At 40.3% G+C, this 15,209-nt stretch overlaps 1 protein-coding gene across 13 annotated transcripts in view; it reads right to left on the bottom strand.

The window, feature by feature from the left end:
* Nucleotides 1-15,209, bottom strand: part of HTR2C (5-hydroxytryptamine receptor 2C) — a 259,463-nt gene that overhangs the window by 109,316 nt on the left and 134,938 nt on the right. For 10 of the 13 annotated variants that reach the window (XR_005259910.1, XR_005259915.1, XR_005259908.1 and 7 more), the window contains one exon: nt 6,494-6,633. The exons of the other annotated variants lie outside the window; for them this stretch is intronic. The gene's annotated coding sequence lies outside the window, so the exon portion shown is untranslated. The remainder of the gene's footprint in view (nt 1-6,493; nt 6,634-15,209) is intronic. 13 annotated transcript variants of the gene reach the window in all.

Raw genomic sequence — 15,209 nt, 5'->3', positions numbered from 1 at the left:
CAATGTCTTCTATAAAGTCTAGACACAATTTTCTCAATGTAAGCTCTACTTAGACACCAATATTGTTGTTTCCAGAACAGACATCTGTTGTCAACAAAACAACACTGTGCATCTGGAACAATTTAATATATTATTTAAATAGGATTTTCGTTCTAAATAAATACAAACTTAAGTTCAATTCTACAGATACAAACTTAAGTCCACTGCTCTGGATATAGAAAATCTGTCTGCCTCGGGCACACAGAAATGCTGAAATGTTTTGTCGTTTCATTATTCCCTTGGAATAATATTGGTTTTCCCTCCATACATAAAGCATACTGCAGAATAAGATTGGAAGGTAGGCTGTGAAAACAACAAAATATTACCTCAAAATGAAATCAATGACTTCAGCACTGTTGATCACGATGATGTGGAAATACATAATTCAGTCGCCCAGAAGAAAAGATTGATTGGAAGGGAAATAACCAACTAACTGTGGCAATACTCAAAATGGAAACACACCAAAAAAAGCAGCATATTTTCATAGCACCTTAGGAAATCAACAGATTTCCTGCTCAAGTTGTGCCTCAGGACCTGTGACATCCCCAAGGGCTCCTCTGCAGCAGCACAATGCACAGTCAAGTGCAATTGCTGCTGCATTGAAGTTTCCTTTTTCCATTAAGGTGACTACAGCTGTTTTCCTACCATTCATTGCAAGGCTTCACAGTGTGAATGACATCACAGTACTAAATCTTTTTTCTTACTCTAACTGCATAAAGGAATAAAATTGGGATTATGCATGCTGGCACACACACACTCTGCATCTACAGGTCATAAAAGCAACAAATTCAGTAAATTGCCATCACCATTTTGCCAAGCAAAAATGAAACACATCATCACCTCCATAAAAAACAAACCTACTAAGTCTTGAAAGTCAGTGCTGTATTTATATAAAAAGTGATCTAAGTATTAATCTTCACAGACAGCATGAACTTGAGAAAAAGGATTATGAATTTCAATGCTTATGCTACTGATACTTAGCAGTAGTTTAAAGTATTCTGTATGTTTGCTGAATGTTTTTACACCATTGCAAAAGTGTTGTATTACAGCTCATTCCTGTACCCTGAGCTCAAACTGTACCTTTCTCACAGTTGTCCCTCTCCAAATATTATTTTGTTTGGCTGGCTTTTGAGCAACAACCTGAGCGAAGAAAAAAGTGCAAACAAACAAGAAATATCCTGTTATTAACAAGTCCATAAGTTAATACAATTAGAGCTGTTAATGTTAATCTGAAATTGTAACAAGTTAATTATGTTAATTAAATAGCTGTTAAATGTTAACCCTTTAAGTTACCCCCACTGTCAATCCCCTTACCTTACCGACACTCTTCTTTCACCCATCGGGTACTGCCTCCGCTGCCCCCCAAAATGGCGCCAGGTGACATCCCCGGGAAATATGCAATTTAAGAGACATCCAAGGAAACCCAACCAAAGACCCTAAAGACTACGAACTAGCCGAAGATTTAAAGAACCAATTAACGGGTCCTACTAGTGAGAAGTTCTCCTACTCTACCAGCAAGATTTTAATGTCACCGTGACCTGACTAGAACCGGGTCAGAATGAGGACCCTGGACAACGAGCCAGAGTTGTCTTCCTAGGCACGCCCGCGAGGATGGAAGCCCCAGCTCTGCTGCAAAGCAAAACTGTCTCTCCTCCTCTGTGTCACCGAAGGGAGCAGCGGCGGTGTGCGCGACCCCTCGGGCCCCTGCCCACAGCTGATCACTTAACAAAGGCATCCAAAAGGAGCAGGTCTCCTTGCCTGTTTTACTTATTTCATGTCCTACTGTGTATTTCAGAGGGAAGAACAGAAAAGTGATCGTAAACAAGAATTGTGACTTGTTGGAAAGCAAAGATTATTCATGCATGGATGGCCAGTGGGGAGCTGGGACCATATTGTGGGCATGGAGATCCAGGCAAGCAGTGAGAATTGAATTGAACTGAAAATAGCAGGAGAGAAATCAAAATCAATGGGTAGAGAAGGGGGGGGGGGCAAACAAGAAAACAATCCACAGAGAGCACACAGAAAAAGAGGAAAGACTGGGAAAAGGGAATTTAGGAGAGCACCAGAAGCACAGAGAAACCTTCTTAGAGTAAGGAAGGCCATGCATAAGATTCCCCTGGCACTGAATTTTGGTTATAGTTTCGTGGAGACACCTACAGTGATTTTATAATGTATAATTCAGATGGGAAAGAACACAATTGAAAAAAAACCAAAACAAATCACCTAACTCAAGGTGTTGATCTGGAAAAAGCATATCCTAAATGTTCTGCTCTCACCACTGAGCCAGGACAGTTCAGTTTGGTGACTTCAAATGCACAGACATCGTAAGAAAGAAAAGAGATTCTGAATTTGAGCTTTGCTTTCCTCCAGAATGCAAAGTTTTCCTAGGACAACAGATGCTTGCTAAGATTATTGTTTTTGTAGCTGCACTAATTTTCTCTCAGATTTGCATTCACATTATTATTTGTGGAAGAAAGAAGAATGACATCTTTAAGAAGAGAAAAACAAAATAAATTCAGGGAATTTATTATCATGGTCTATTAACATATCTCAAGAGCAAAGCACCAAGAAGGCCTAAGGGAGGCACTTCACCATTTGAATTTTCAGGCTCAGTTTCCATTTGCAGGAGCTTGTTTGGAAAAGCTTTCAGAAAAAAAAATAGAAAGAGACAGAAAGGAAGATTTGCTCATTAGCAATTCCTGCTGAAGCTGCATAAACCATAGATTTATAATGGCAATGTTTTCTGCTTCCACAGATATGACAAATGTATAGCTTGTAATTACAAAAATGAGATATAACTAATGACACAGTTGAGTTTTAGATAATGAGATGGTATCTTGGAAAGCATAATTACAGGATCAAGGGTGAATTTGAGGCCATTTCAGTGACACTGCTTTTCTAATGGCTCCCAGATTTCCATTCATTGATCTAATAAAAACATTTGAGTTAAGACCCAGTAAAAATTCAAGTTGAGTTTTCTTCACATTTCTGAAAATCCTTCTCCATAGACCTCACAAAAGAACAAGGGTGCAGTGCCAGTAAAAGAAGTGGGATGTGGCAGAAAGTGCAGTGCTTGCCAAGGTGGAGAAATGACAGAGCAAAAGCAAGGGAAAACAGGGGGGTGAGATCAGCAACACAGAACTACCAAAATCTACCAAATCATTTACCAAAATAATTTTCCAGCCCACCGAGGCACACTGGCACAGGAGCCCAAAGACGTTCAGCCAAGAGCAGGGCTGAAATCATTCAACAGTTAAAATAACCTTAGTGGGGTAAATCCAAAATGCCCCTCAATCAGTTATTGAAAAAAGGGCAGTGAAGGCCAACCCTTTTTGAAAACTTATGGCAAGTCTGAATTCAGACTGCGTTGTACATTAAAGAGAAACAACTGCAAAAGAGAAACTGAGGTTACACAGCATCTTCCTGGCTGCCTTTATAAACTCACAACTCTCAGGGATGTTTGGGTTTGGGGGAAGTCCATCAGGACCACTTTGCACTGCACCATTCCTACAAAGGCAGGTCTACTATTTTTCATAAGTAAAATTTATTTTTCCTCTTGGCTGGTGGGATGACTGCATACGGCAATTTATCTTCATGTGTAGAAACACCTCCTGACACTGCTTCATGACGTGTCCTTTAAATGATGGTACTTTCCACTCCTCCATTATCTCTTTCGGTGCACATCAGTGCTGCTCCACAGGGCTCTCATCCTGCTGTTGTTACTCAGGCAGGACTCCAGCAATGCCTCTAGGATTCCCATATGAGCACGCTCACTTCCACAGGAGACATTTTATTCCTTTATTATTGAAAAACTGAGAGGAAAACTGTCTTCCCTTTCCCACTTTCATGCACTGCATTCAAAAGCCGTAAATATAATTAAATATTGGCTTCAAAGGCCTTTCTCTTAGTTCCAGTCTCTTTCCCACTGTTCTCTGGTATGGTGAAGGATTATTCTATTAATTTTTTATATCAGGGATGTTTTTTTACTACAAGGAACTGCACCTAAGTGCACCAGAGAGCCTGCTCACAAACCTGAACTGTCCAGGGCAAGGGCTCTCTGTGCCTGATGGCAAAGTAATAAGCAAGGGCGTCCTGTTGGATGGGAAGTGGGTCTGAAAGCAAATCTGGGCTTCAAACAAGGAACCACCTCCCCAGGACATGAGGCAGAACAAGCCAGCACTGCTGTAAAGGGCAGCCAGTGGTTTCCAGGTGTGTGAATACCAGTAAATGAAGCTACTCATGATACCCAATTAGCTATTCCCTCTTGGAGCACCCAGCCTGCTTCACTGCCAGTTTATTCCTTTTTATCATTTTGCATTCTGCTTTCTCCTTCTTACACAGATCCACTTGAAGCCATAAGCTGGCTAAAGACTAGTGGGACAAGTTTCAGGAACTACAGCTTTAATGCTTGAGCCCAACTCTCCTTCCCAAGTTCCTCTTTACAGTTTGAACAAATAGTTTCCAAATAGTCAAATGGTTTTGGTTTTGTAAACATTTAATGAAAGTTTAATTAACTGATGAAAAGGGACAGGAGTGGGAGAATTATGAAATAGAAATATTTTCTGTGAAGCACAGCTTCTTTTTGAAGAGCCTTATAAAAATAGTCACTTCCTAGGATCAAGATTTCTGCAGAACAGCTCCTTCGTGACCCATTGAGAAAGCACAAATCTAGAAAATTCATTATAGTCATCTTGCATGTGGTTCATTTCCCCGAATTTTCAAGCATAAATGAATCCATAAGGGGCAAAAAGTAACCAACCTCACTAAAAAAAAAATCTAGAACTACTTTGGACTGATTATTTTCTATTTTACTGACAATTGTATAAATTGTTGGAAGAGCACTGAATGTATGCTAGAGGGAAATGAAGGAATAAGCTGCCTGCATTTTCCTTGCAGTTTGTCAGTTTTATCACTTTGACCACACCATATTCTAAACCAGTATCAGCATCATCAGCAACTTCTGCAGTACATCTGATTTTTTGCAGGTCTTTTGAACTCATAGAAAAGTATCCACTGGTAACTGTATAGACCCAGCTATGACTCACTACCACTTCTAGAGATGTACTTTTAGACATCAACAACAGTGATGTTGTACCTATAAAATAGATTAATGGCTGGATATGCTGATTAACATCCCAGTGTGAGTCCTTACACAAAAATAAGTAGTCCAGAGGAACTGGAACATCTACAAAACCAGAGCCAACACTGTTTTGCTTATTCATATTCACACATTCAACCCATTCTAGGTGTCCCCTTACATCATGTATTCATTTATTAGTTTAACAATCCATCTTGCACTGCATAATATTTTGCCTATATTTAGCCAATATAGCTGTTATTATCACTTTGTCTTCTTGCCCTCCCTGATACTGAACATGGTCTTTAACTCTTGTTTTCCATTGTGTCTGTTGAGAGAGCCATCTCACAGACCAGAGTCACTTAATTCCAGTGTTCAGGCTTTCCTCTGGCCTCACCATCCACTCAGATGAGGTGTGATTTAATTTCTTGCCTCAGTCTTTATTTCCTAACAATCTCAAGCACCTTCCAACCAGTTCCCTAGTCTCGAAAGGTTATTATTTTCACTATTCTAGGAGCAGATCCCATATGCTAACCTTGAATATTCATGATATACATATGTATATAATAAACATATTTATATAGAAAAATATATCTACATATTTACTAATATACACATATAACACATATGTATATAATAACCTGCTTATTTCCACAAATGTGCCTACAGTTCTCCAACAATTGTCCCCAGAAATTTTGAAGTACCAACCTTGGAACAGGTCTCTGAGACATCAGTCTCAGAAACATGCGACAGCACACAACTTAGGGAGCAAATGATTCATTTTGTCTGAAATTATGGACTTTGCCTCTTCATCAAGGAAAAAAAAAAACACTGCAGAACAATGAGTAGTCACATAAATCAGGAAAGTCAGTTTCCCTGCAAAGACCTGCATCTTTAAATAACAGAAACTTTTCAATATCAGACATGCACAAACAGGTGAAAGGTGTTGAAGAATTCTCCACAGTTGAATGACACCAGCCACAAGTGCTACAGGAGAGATGGATGAATAAGAAGGGGCGCTTCTGTATTTTAAAATGAAGTCAGCTGGCACACAGCACATCACAAGATCAGTGTGTTTGCAAATCTGGAAGGCCAACCCTGGAAATTGCAAAGAGCACTGCAGAGCAGACATGCTGGGAGTCAGGGGAAAGGTGAACAGCTGCCTGTGTACATTTGGGGAACTCCATAGTGAAGGATACCTGTTCTAGGAGGCCAGGAAAGAAGGTGTCTCCCTAAGAGATGCCACAGCACAGTAAGAGCACAAGGGACAGGCAGATACCATTACACAGGGAGTCCTCTGAGACTTGCAACCTACAGCAGCTGAGTTCCCAAGGTCCCTTTCTGAAGGAGTTACCAAAGGTCTGCATCAAGTCCTACCTTTATTTGGATTGGAGGAAAAACAGTTCTCATGTTTGGGAAGTGCACAGGATGGGAGCACAGATCCAGACACAGCTGCTTGATGTGGTCACACAGGGAAGGGGAACAACTGGGCTTCTGTCATGAGTAATCCCCCAATCCTGCACAAAGGAAAAGGACAATGGAGATTCTTAAGATATCTTAAAGGGAGATATTGAGATATATTTTGCCAGTTAGAGATGGGGAGCACATCACACACAACCTGGTGGCAGCCGTGTTCCACACTCTGATAAGCAGCTCTTGCACTGACTTCTAAGGATAAAGCCCATAGTAGCAAGGAAGAACATATTTAAAAATAGGAGTGGAAGCCTCCAGCACAACAAACAGGGAATAATTTCTTTAAATGCATTGCATTTGTTACAGCCTAAACATGCCAGAGGCACAACAAACCTCTCCCCAGCTGGAGTCAGATGAGCCCCAGGGACGTCTCTGCCAGGAGCAGAAATCCAGGAGCAGAGAGGTGCTGGGCAAATTCCAGCAGTGTGCAGGTATCAGAGTGGCAGAGGATAGAGAAAAGGCAAGAGCAGATAAATAAGGTAGATAAGTTAATCAAGTGTTTAGATCCAAGAATCAAGCCCGAAATTCCTTCAGTTTGATGAAAGATTATTAAAAAAGGACTCTTGAATTTCCCTTCCAGTCAATACACTTTATTAATAACAGTATTCTGAGAGCTACCCTCAACACAAAGCTGAGCTGTGGGGAATGGAGACCTGGAGGAGGCTTCATTGCCTGTAATTCCCTGTCCCAGCCCTTGGTTTTCTCCTTGTTAAATAAAACTAGGGCAAAACTCAGTTCTGTTACTGTCAACAGGAACTAAGGGCAACTAAAAACATGAAGGATAAGGACCAAAAAAAAAAGTGCATTTGCAAGAAAAATATAATCCTAGTGTCTGCTACAATAAACTGAGAAAAAATACATCAGCACATGCTGCTCCCTATCTCTGTATCTTTCTTCATGCACTCACATTGTAAATTTTTCTTCCCAGTTAGGTATGTGACAATTTGGAAGAGAGTTCACCCAAAAGAGGACCCAGCCCATTCATAAACACTCAGAACAACAGCTGGGGCCCCAGTGCATGGATTATGTAGAAGGGTGAGAACCATTAATGGGAGCAAAACCACAGGCAAAAACCAACCTTTCCAGTGTTGTATCAGCCACTAAACTACTGCCCCAGCACAGGCACCAGCTGCAGCAGGTGGTTGCCCTCACTTGGGTTTGATTTGAAAAGTCACACCCTGCCAGAAATCCTCCTGAGAGCTGACTTCAATGGCTGGAATTAAAACAACAAAATAGCCCAACCACCTACACCAAAACCCAAACACAGACCATTCCTACTGGCCCAGAGGACTCCTCACCCATTCCTTTCTTCTCAGCACAGTTTATCCCTGACCAGAAAACTGGGAATAAACATACCTGCATACCACTGTGCAGGAAAGAGAGGAGTTGAGGAAAAATCTGTGTGCTCCAAGCTGCAGGCACTGCAGGCTGCCCTGCAGAGCAGAGGTGAAACTCTCCCCCTTTCTCCCGTGCACTGAGTCCTGTTCCAGCCCTTGGCTCAACCCAGCTGTGCCAACACAGTTCTCACAAGAGCTGCAAATCAGGTATGGTCCACTCTGCAAATAGCTTCCATTTCCTGACACCAGCTAAACTTAAACCTTAACCCCTCAGCAGCACTAACAGGATAAACACACCCCCCGTTTGAGGAATCAACACACCATGGCTCTTGGGGGAACTTATCCAAGGATTTAAATGAGGTCTGAACTGACTGGAAGATCATTTGTTATTTTTATTCAAACACTTTCAATTTTAATTCAAATTTTATATTTTTTTTAATACAAATATTTTTTTTATTTTTAAAATATAGGTTTGGAAACCCAATGAGCCCATGCTGCAAAATCCATTTTCAGCTGCACTGCTAGAATTGCTGAGGTCCCTTCTTCTGTCACATACTGAGACTATTCATTCCCCACACAATCATTCCATTTCCACTTTGATTTTATTATACTCAGATATGATGCAACCAGTATTTAACAATGCATTACCATTTTCAAGGGCAAATATTTTTCTGTAATCCCAGATATGTCATTATTCTCTTTCTATTACACATACTTTAAATGTCAAAATCCATCTCCTAGAACTAATCAAATATAAAACAAACCTAGCAGGAAAAAGTGAGATTGAAAGGGGTATTCCAGATGAAATAAAACCTTACATGTCCTTTTTTAAAAAGAGACCTTGCCTATTATTTAATTCATTTTTTCAGGTTTTGAAAAAATGTCCCAGGGACAACATTTGGAAGACCAGGTTTATGCCTGTCAGAGCTCTGTTGAAGTTACCCCCAATTGGAGGCAGTACATGCTACATGCCTCAACATGGAAGAAGAATTAACCTGTGTGTTATAAAAGAGAAACACATTGTCACCATCTCTGATATTAGCTTTTCTCTCCAAACAGGCACCAGGAAAAGTAAAGTACAAAGAAAATAAGCAAATAAGAAAATAAGCACTGATGCAATGAATAACTATTTTATGAAAATGGAAGTGTCAATATCAGAGCTATAAGCTGCAGAGTTACATTTCCATAAATTCCTATCCCTATGCGGTTCGCCACGAGTACTTTACTCTCCTATCAGTGTTTTACTGCTGGGACAGTTGGAGGCCTGTCACTAGGCTTGTATTAATCTTACATAATGCACAAATAACTGAGTATCTTTAGATATGGCTGTTAAGTTTTATCTGGTGCTGCAATACACAACTAATTTTACATTTGTAGAACAAAAATCTTTTTGGGGGTTGGTTTTGGTTTATTTTCCTAACAAGAAGTCCTAAAGTAAAGCCTCTCTTCAGATTGATATAATTATCTTTAAAGTGCTAAGTGATTAAATTGCTTTTCCTGTTTGCAAGTTTTTAAGTTGTAAACAAGTTCAACACATAGCTTTTATTTTTCAGGGCTTTTAATCAGTTCAGAAAACATCTCCCATTGGGCCCAGTTTCTGAAAATGTGGACCAACACCGCAGTTCCTTTCCTGGCTTAGCACAGACAGTATCTGGACTGGCTAAAATGAGCAAATTCCTCTAGGATTCCAAAATTTCCATGCAATTCAACACAGTAAAGTGTTCATCTCTTCTTAGGAGCTAGCTCCTTCAGCAAGTATAGAAACACATCCAGTCTTAAGATATCTGGAGTCTACTTCTAGGCTACAGCTGGAATCTTTCTTCCACTTCCAACTTGATCTGCTCATTTCTATTTCCAATGGGACCCTGTGCACTGGTCTCCAAATGCTGAATAGCACCAGATAGTATGTTTCTGCCCAATTTACCTCTTCCTTGATGCAGATAAGAAATTTTATATATACTTTTCAGGTTCTTCTTACTTGAAACCTATTTTCAACATTCATTGACAAAAAGTAGATTTTTTTTTTTGTAGGACATCACTGATAAGACTAGAGCTGTCCTGTTGGCAGAATGGCATTTAGTCCTGTGTTCACTAGCAAGTTTAACACTGACTTGCTTTTCTGGAGCAGCAGTGGTGTCATATTTGGGTGCTCTCACACAGATGGGCAAGAAAATTATACCCTCTGTAGTGTTAATTAAGTCTACAGCAGCTCTGTAAATATCTGTTCCTCATCTTAAAAATGCAGATGGAGATGAGTTAAAAGAGCTGACAGTGACTTCAAGTGGCTGTTTCCCTTTCCCCTGTTCTGAGACAGGATAAAAAGCATGTATTACCTGCCTTTACTATAAATCATCCAACAGGGCTTTAACCCACAGTGAATTAATCAGTGAAGCACATTTCATGACTTCCACAAGCAACCAGCTCTAATGTTTCACAGTCTCTGTAGCTTAAGAGTATTTCCTAAGTCAAAATTCATTATTCACTTCTCTTATTTTCTGCAACAGCCAGATAATAATTCATGAAAATTGTCTTCACAACAAACCTTTATATATTGCAAAGTCACAGGAGCCCTTTTTAGTCTAAAAAACCCACAGCTCACTCAGCCTGTTCTCAGCAGTTACACATTCTGTCCCTCTTTCTTTCCACCCTTTGAACATTTCCATTTGTCTGCAGATTCCCAAAAGATGAAGCATGTAATGTATCTCTTTAGTCTAACACCCAAACCTTTGCCATCACCACTCCAAGCTTTTTAGCTGCACATGAGGCAGTTTATTTATATCTGCATACCATTTACAATGTCAAAGGACCTAAAAACGAAGGTTTTTTCACTCTAATCAGTAAAGCCTCTGCTTAGGGCAGCCCCATGCTGGGCAGTCGATGCTTTTGCCTTTGGCAGATTCCCCACTGTGAGTTCCTGCTGCATTTACAGCTCCTTTTAATGCACACAAAATTTTCATGGCACTCCAAGCCTTGCTACAATAGAGATCTTTATAGATGTCCCCCCAAGGTGCAGTGAATCCAATTACATCGCTGCACCTTTTTCCTCAATAAATTTTAAGATACAGACTTGTAAGACCGTCTACAGTACCACAAAATAATTTTTTATATTTATACATACATATATATATATATATATATATATATATATATATATATATATAAATCAGATCTCTGTTAAAAATAGTCTTCCTCTTTAACCGGCACACACTAGCCCCAAGTGCCCATTTGCCACAGCTGCTTCCAAAGACAGACACACGTTCCTCAACTGAATGAAATAAAGGAATTTTAGGCAAAAATAAAAAGGTGTTCCAAATTTTACATTTCTTAAATATAGCTTCAGTAGATGAAGAAGACAAACAGATTTATTTGCTTCCCAGGAAAAGGTTTTCATGGTATACAATCCTAGCACCAAATACACAGAGATCCAGGTGAAAAAACTGTTCCTTTTTCACATAATATAAAGTTTCATAATATTTTGCATAATATTAAGCTTCATTTGCTGGTTTAAGCACAAAATTTATGCACACAGTTGCCATAGTATCCAAAGGAATGGGAAGCACTGGTAAAAAGCAAACATTCCTAGGATGGAGAAAGATGATCCTGTGTCACTTTAAAACCAGTTGAAGTTATTATTCAGCTACAAAACCAGGCAACTTCAGGGGGAAAAAAATTTAAAATTGACATGCTAAACAAATTAATGGCAGCAGTTTGCACACTTGGGAAGATTCTTTTTATCTGAGGTTTCGACAAGTGAATTTTGAGAATCTCTTATTTATGGAAAGATAATTTTTTTAAAAATTAAAATTAGGCAGGGTCACCTGGCTTTCATACCAGGAATTCCACAATCTGGAATTGAACAACACACTTGAGCATTTCTCAGATTATATTTGACAGTTAAAAAATATACACAGATTGCACCACCCATACATGTACAGAAAAATTGCCCCTGAAAACATGCCAGGGACAAAGCAGGAGCAAAAGACAAGGCAAAGGAAGAAGGCAGCCAACAAGGACTAGAAAAATAAGCAAGCTGATGATACTGCTGTTCAGGGCTACCTGTCCTTAGTTGACACTAAGGTAATTTCTATTTCTAATCCTCTTCTCCCTCTTAAACCTATACTTAAAACACAGTACATGTTTTGACACCTTCAGAAAAAACACTGAAATTTCAGTGGAAATTGGACTGTTCTCCAAATCAGCTCAGTTTTCAGCCAGCTCTCCTCCAAGCACACACCCTAGGTTTAGAAAGGTCAAATTTCTGCAGAGCAGTTTTGGAGGTTCTCAGGGACCCAGCACCACTCATGCTGCAGAGATTTAGGTCCCCTCATTGCTCACCAAGGGTGCAATGCATGCTCAAAGTTATCAGTGCAAGAGAGAAAATTATAGAGAAACTGATGAGAGACTTGTTGATGAACATAAATTAAAGAAAAGGCCCTTAATCTGCCAACTCTGTCTCTTAGAACACAGCAAAGTAAAAGGTGGCACATTGAAAAATATAATTACTTACCTTCCAGCTGAAATAAATTATAAGCTCTTAATCTTAGCTGACAGTTCTGAGGCCTGTGGAGCAGGAAGTAAATGAAAGGTAGCTGTTCTGCTAGCTAGATAGTTCTTAAATCTCACCTCGTTCTTTTCTACCCTTTTTAAAGTTACAAAAGGGACTAGAGGGTCTTCTTGAAAATCATAACAACATAAAGTACAGGGAGCCCAGCAAGAAGAGTGTTCTGACACAAGTTGTGCATCTCTTTCGGACCTATTTTTCCTTCAACTGAAGTATGTTATTAATAATTTTGGGAGATAACTGGATGAAAATGCACTTCCTTCAGTGCAGCCCTGAGTCAGCAGTCAGACATCAGAGTAAACTCAGTTACACACTGACCAAGGGCAGCTCATCACCCTCAGCCTCATTGTCTTAGGTTGGAAATGGGGGTGTGTATTCTATTTGCCATCAGTCAGAGCTGGGGCAGTTATCTTCTGTTCATTGGGCAGTTTTCTTTATCTCTCCCACAACCCATCCTCCCTCCAAGAGATCTCTGCTGTCCATGGCCACTGAGTGTCCCTGCATGGCTGATCAAATTCCATCATCCCATGGGAGATGCTCTGCCCAGGGGAGGAGCCCAGCATTCCTACCTGGATACAATCTGAGCTTTGGGAACAGCACAGCAGCCTTTGCCCACTGCATTCCCAGAGGAGCAGCTTTCTGCTCCCTGCATTCCCAGAGGAAGAGCAGGCCCATCTCCAGCAGCCCTGGAGCTTCAGAGTAAAACTCCACCTTTGTCCAGGATCCCTGCTCCAGCAGAACCACAGCTGGCACTGCAGGAGGGCTGAGCCACCACGGAATGGCACTGCTGCCACCACACTAAACAACAGGATGTCAGGGCATGTTCTGACTCTGGCAGTGTAGGTTTTGTTTGTACTATTGCATTTGTATTTTTTAATTTTCCTACTAAAGAACTGTTATTGCTGTTCCCATATCTTTGCCTGAGAACCCCTTAATTTAAAATTTATAGTAATTTGGAGGAAGGGGGTTTACATTTTCCATTTCAGGGGAGGCTCCGGCCTTCCTTAGAAGATACCTGTCTTTTCAAACCAAAACACTCATCCACAGGTTGTGGGCAGGGAGGGATAAGTCACCTGTCTTCCACAGATGTAAAGAAAACTGTCTCAGGGAGCCTAAAAGGAGCTCTACCTTCCAAATTGAGCAAATAAGCAAAGGATAATTACTGTACCTGGGCCTCAGCAGCATGCAAGTAAAAAACAGCCTACTGGGGCCCATGGATTTATGGTGGCTGAGGAACCATGGTCATTGTGTATTTCCTGGCAATGAAAAATACCAATTTCTTGTTTCACTGTTGTGCTTTGAATTACCATTTGCACCTTAATTTCTGCAAATTCCTTGATGTGTCAGCTATTTCCCAATGGGACTGAAAAGCAGAAAAGAGAAAATCAAATGGTGCTGAGATGCAGAAATGAAATGGCTGAAGAACTGACATAAAGCTGGTGAAATTAATTACAAAAGTGTCATCAAAAATGTCATGGAGAATAGAGTCACACATTCTTTTGTTAAAGAAGGGCTAATTCTGAATCAAGAGACGAAGGAGAAAGACTTCCAACATTTCACACAAGGTGGGAGCTAATCAAAATGCAGCCATGAAGATGGCATTTCTTTCAAATTAGTTTCCCTTCAGCTTGTCAAAATGGTGATAATTTTAAGCAGATTGTACTTTGCAGTTTGTGTACTACTGGGTTTTGTTTTGTTCTTTGGTGCTCTTTATTTACGAGTAGGTATTAGATTAGGCATCATAACCATCCTTCTCCTCTTAAGACTTATTTTTGCAAGACATTAGAAATATTAACAAAAACTTTTGAAAAGCCTAAAATTAGTGTGCATTGCAAAACTTCTAAATAGAGTATGAGTGAATATTTCAACATTTATTACATACAAACATAAATTAGATTCCAGTAAATCATTCCAATAAATGCCTGGGCTTGGAACCACAAGGTTACAGACCTCTTTCTCTTCCACATGCTCTGAGTTAAAGGCATTAGTGTTCATTAACTGCTGAGTAGAACTTCAAGGAGGTGTTTAGAAAAAAAAGCAAACCAGGCTTGCCTTTCCAAAGGAAAAACTGGGGGTCTGAGCTCCATCTCACACCAGACCACCACAGACAGAAGCCTAGCATCTATCTGAACTCATGAAGAAGAGCCCCAGGAGACTGAGAAGAAAACAGAAAATAAGGAAAAAGTCAGGGGATATGCACTGTTTGTGTAACCTGTGAAGAGTAGGAGTATAAAAGTCATATTCTGAGAAACAAAGCCTTGTCTTACAGTAAATTCAGGTTGTTTTTTTTTATTTTATTCTCTTCATTGGAACAAAGTTAGTGTACTATATCAGCTTATAACTTCTCCAGGAACCAGGTAAGTGAAATAAAGGACAGGTGAAGTTTTGCACCTGCCCTGTGCTCAGCCAGCTCAGACTGAAGCTCCAGGTTATGCTCATAAGCACCCACGTCCTGCTGCTAAAAGAAGACCCGAGGGAATGGCCTGAAGTTGTGTCAGGGGAGGTTTAGGTTGCATATTAGGGACAAGTTCTTCTCCCAGAGGGTGGTCAGGTACTGGAACAGGCTCCCCAGGGCAGTGGACACAGAAGCAGCCTGACAGAACTGAAGAATCTGGACAATGCTCTGGGACACATGGTAGCATTCCTGGGGCTGTCCCATGCAGGGCCAGCAGCTGGACTTTGATGATCCCTGTGGATTCCATCTGACTCAGGATATGATATT

The sequence above is a fragment of the Motacilla alba genome, chromosome 4A (assembly GCF_015832195.1).
Source record: "Motacilla alba alba isolate MOTALB_02 chromosome 4A, Motacilla_alba_V1.0_pri, whole genome shotgun sequence".
Classification (NCBI taxonomy): domain Eukaryota; kingdom Metazoa; phylum Chordata; class Aves; order Passeriformes; family Motacillidae; genus Motacilla; species Motacilla alba.
The sequence above is the reverse complement of the archived record's forward strand: the minus strand, read 5'-3'. Positions and strand labels throughout refer to the sequence as shown.